Raw genomic sequence first — 5,000 nt, forward strand, 5'->3', positions numbered from 1 at the left:
TCCCGAATTTTAATATAACATAACGAATTCTGTCCCATGATTAGCAAGAATGAATCAAATATGCCTAAATGACTTAGATAAACGGACTTCAACTATCGAAAGCAGCTTGGTGTGGTTAGAATGTGAATGAGAGGAATGTTTGGTTAGATAAGTCATTAGAAGTTAGTATAATGCAGGGTAATGAGGTAAGTTCAAAGGTTCAAAACGCCATGAAATGAAAAAAAAGAAAAAAAAATGGTTGAAATGCTAAATGATGATGATAATAGCAATAATAATGATGAAATAAGGAAACGATTATTAATAATGATAATGACGATACCTATGAAATTAATTTGATAATCATGATAATAGCAATAATAATGATAATAAATAGTAATAATAATAACAATAATGATAATAATAATAATAATGATAATAATAATAATAATAATAATGATTGATATTAGTAATAAAAACAGTAATCCTACCTTATATCATAAGTATGTATAATGTTTTATCAGTATAATTTACATCTTGACAAACTCCATGGTTAAAAAGGAAACGATGTAATTATTTCTCCTTTATATAGGATAGACGTAATCTTCCTGTAAGCAGACTTGGGGCTAAAGGTCTCTGCTAAGTGTATAGTCTTTGATGTGCAATAGATACAGTAAAGATATTAACAACACATAAATCATCCCTCCTTTCTAAAATAAATAATTTGTGGTGAAAGAATCACATCCAAAACGACTTCCCACTTTCTCTCCCTTGCTAAGAAAACGTGGTGTCCTCCAAGAGATAACCTGACTCTCTTATTTGGTTGATTCTGATCTACACGACTTCTGCGAAATGGGATGTCCTTCATCATAGAAAAACCACAGAGAGAATATTATTTTTGGAATTAGATATTCTCCATTCTTTTTCTTATGTGGATATAATGTCGAAGCAATTTTCTTCATAAAATCCAATCTTCAACCATAAGGTCAATATTAAATGTGCCAGTTTTAGTGTCCTTAAATAAGTGAGATGACCCTCTTCATTGAGCTGCGTCTCAAAGGCTCTTTTTGATGTGTTTAAACTTTACTTTTTTCTTTGTCAGTGCGCTATGTTCCTGGAGCATGCCTTCATAAATTACCAGAGCCACTCTTATAGTCTATGGGATTTTGAGGAAACCGTAAGAAAGAACCATACATATCTGTAAGACAATGGGTTTTCTAGTAACTCTTTTTTCCTCTCTCATTTTTTCCTTTTTATTCTGTCTTCACAGTAGGTCTGTCCCTCCCTCTTTTCTGTACCTCCGACACTCCTTTTCTTATTTTGAAAAAAGGCAGACAGAATCCTCAGTCAAAAAAGGTCAAAAACCACATTCCTTTAACTACATCCTTACCCTATTCCTCCCTCCCTCCCTCCCCCCACCTCCCCCCACCCCCAGAACCTCCTATCTTTCACCAACTCCCTCCACAAGTCACCACAATCTCTGACTTTCGCCCGACCATCCATTCTTCCCCCTCGCTTTTCTTGCGATAAACTTATGTCGATTTTACTCCCTCCCTTCACTCCTTACTCCTTCCCCTCCCTCTCACTCCCTCCCTGCCTCCGCCCCTCTCTCTATCTCTCCGTCACCTTCTACTTCTTTTTCTCCCCCCTCCCTCCCTCCTCCTCCTGTTCCTGCTGCTCCTCCTCCTGCTCCTGCTCCTGCTCCTACTCCTGCTCCTCCTCTTCATCTTCATCTTCATCATCATCATCATCATCATCATCCTTCTTCTTCTTCTTCCTATTCCTCTTCTTCTTCCTCCTCCTCCTCATTCTCATTCTCATTCTCATTCTTCTCCCTTCTCCGTCTCCGTCTCCTCCTCCTCCTTCCTCTTCCCTGTTTCTCACGGCGCCCCTCGCCTCCTAGCCCTCATTAGACAGTCTTGCCAGCCCCCTCAATTACCCTCACACTCTCTTCACCCACCGTGGCCAACGTTCCTTACTCGTCACCCCCTCTGCTCCCTCTTACTTCCATATCCTTTTCCCCTTTCCTTCCTCCTTTTTTCTTTTATTTTACTTCGCCTATTTTCCTTTCCTTTCCCTTTCCCCCCTCTCTCTCCTCCCCTTCTATTCCCTCTCCCTCCACCTCACTATCCTCTTTCTGGCCCCCTCCTATCTTTCCCTATCCTTAGTCTCTTCTCACTACCCTCCTGCACCATACCTTCCCTATCCTTCCCCTTACTTTCCCTCCCCGGCCCTCCCTCGCCCCACCCCCATCTCTTCCATTCCTTCACTTCCTCATTACCCTCTCCATCCCTCTTCTTTCCCGCTCCATTCCTATCCTTTCTCTCTCCGTCCCTCTCCATCCATTTTCTCCCCATCCATCCCTTCCTTCCCTTTCCCTCCCCGTCCCTCCCCATCCCTTCCCTTCCCTTCCTTTCCTTCCCAGGCTTTGCCGTCTCAGCCGACTGTTCCAAGGAACCATTGATTGTATTCGCCATTATCATCATTATTGTCCCCCATTGATCATCAGTGTTATCGACCACTCTTGGCCAGTCATTTCTTGGCCGCCGCCGCCGCCTCCGCCTCCTCCTTCCCCTCCTCCTCCTCCTCCTCCTCCTCCTCCTCCTCCTCCTCCTCCTCCTCCTCCTCCTCCTCCTCCTCCTCCTCCTCCTCCTCCTCCTCCTCCTCCTGGTGCTGCTGCTGCTACTGCTACTACTACTACTACTACTAATAATAATAATAATACTACCACCACTCCTTCTTCTTCTTCTTCTTCTTCTTCTTCTTCTTCTTCTTCTCCTCCTCCTCCTCCCCTCCCCTTTTCCTTCCTTGCGGCTCTGCTTTCACATTTATTCTTTCTTATATCCTTTCTTTCCAACATCTTTTCATCTGATTGTTTTTATCTTTATCATGTTTAATGCACTAGTTGTAGGTTAGGACATTATACTCAAGGGTGATGTGGAAAGAAAGTTATTTTGAAAATAAGAAAGAAAAATATAGATGAAGAAAAACAGCAACAACGAAGCAAACATGCTTAATGATAGTGGACAGACTATAAAAGAAGATTAGATAAAATCAATTCTACTACTATTAATCTGTATCATTTGCGATATATGAAGATGGAGGGATGGAGGGATGAAGAGAGGAAGAGAGAGAGAGAGAGAGAGAGAGAGAGAGAGAGAGAGAGAGAGAGAGAGAGAGAGAGAGAGAGAGAGAGAGAGAGAGAGAGAGAGAGAGGAGAGAGAGAGAGGAGAGAGAGAGAGAGAGAGAGAGGAGAGAGAGAGATAGAGAGAGAGGAGAGAGAGGAGAGAGAGAGAGAGGAGAGAGGAGGGAGAGACAGGGAGAGACAGAGAGAGAGAGAGAGAGAGAGAGAGAGAGAGAGGAGAGAGAGAGCAGAGAGAGAGGAGAGAGAGAGGAGAGAGAGAGAAGAGAGAGAGGAGAGAGGAGGAGAGAGAGAGAGAGAGAGAGAGAGAGAGAGAGAGAGAGAGAGAGAGAGAGAGAGAGAGAGAGAGAGAGAGAGAGAGGGGAGAAGAGAGAAGAGAGAGAGAGAGGAGAGAGAGAGGGAGAGAGAGAGAGAGAGAGAGAGAGAGAAGATGAGAGAGGAAGAGAGAAGAGAGGAGAGAGAGAGAGAGGGAGAGAAGAGAGAGAGAGAGAGAGAGAGGAGAGAGAGAGAGAGAGAAAGAGAAGAGAGAATAGAGAGAAGGAACAATATAAATAAATAAATAAATATAATATATTATATATATATATATATACATATATATATGTATGTATGTATATGTATATGTATATGTATATATATATGTATATGTATATATATATATATATATATATATATATATATATATATATATATATGTCTGTCTGTCTGTCTGTCTGTATGTATGTATGTATGTATATGTATATGTATATGTATATGTATATGTATATGTATATGTATATGCATATGTATATGTATATGTATATGAGTATATATATATATATATATATATATATATATATATATATATATATATATATATATATATATATAAACATATGCATATATGAGAGGGAGAGAAAAAAACGCATACAGTAAATAGATGTAAATGAATAATAGTTGTTGTTATTGAAGGAAGTTAGTACTTGCATACAACATGAATATACATACATTAGTAGTTGGTGAGACATCCGCTCGGCTGCGGCTAGATACATATCTTCGTTTAATCAATCATGACCAGTAGGCCTACATTATGTTAATGTAAGCAATAGAAAAGAAATCCTTCCTAAATATATTCATTATCCGCTGATAACGTTAATCGGGAATTAGCCCATTTTAGCCCCTCACTCATTTCCCCTCATCCCGCCTCCCCTTCTTTCCTCTCGTTTGACATTCCTGAGTGCTTCTCTCTATTCTTCTTACTTTCCTTTTCTTTTTTTCTGTCTCTGTCTCTCGTTTTCTCTCTTTATATCTCTCTATCTCTATCTCTATCTGTATGTGTGTGCGTGTGTGTGTGTGTGTGTGTGTATGTGTGTGTGTGTGTGTGTGTGTGTGTGTGTGTGTGTGTGTGTGTGTGTGTGTGTGTGTGTGTGTGTGTGTGTGTGTGTGTGTGTGTGTGTGTGTGTGTGTGTGTGCCTGTCTCTCTCTCTCTCTCTCTCTCTCTCTCTCTCTCTCTCTCTCTCTCTCTCTCTCTCTCTCTCTCTCTCTCTCTCTCTCTCCCTTCCTTCCCTCTCTCTCTCCCTCTCCCTCTCCTCCCCTCTCTCTCTCTCTCTCTCTCTCTCTCTCTCTCTCATAAAAGGTAATACGCTCGCACGCACACACACACACACACACACACACACACACACACACACACACACACACACACACACACACACACACACACACACACACACACACACACACACACACACACACACACAGCACGAACAACTAAACACACGTACGCACTTCCGTATGCGTAATTAACACAGGTATCACGACAAGTAGATGGATGAGGCGTAAGGCATTCCTCGGGGATGAAATAAGGGCGATGGCGAACGGAGGGCCCCGCCGAGGAGCTGTC

The sequence above is a fragment of the Penaeus japonicus genome, unplaced genomic scaffold (genome assembly GCF_977035675.1).
Source record: "Penaeus japonicus unplaced genomic scaffold, GWHDUDI00000001_assembly GWHDUDI00000004, whole genome shotgun sequence".
Classification (NCBI taxonomy): Eukaryota; Metazoa; Arthropoda; class Malacostraca; order Decapoda; family Penaeidae; genus Penaeus; species Penaeus japonicus.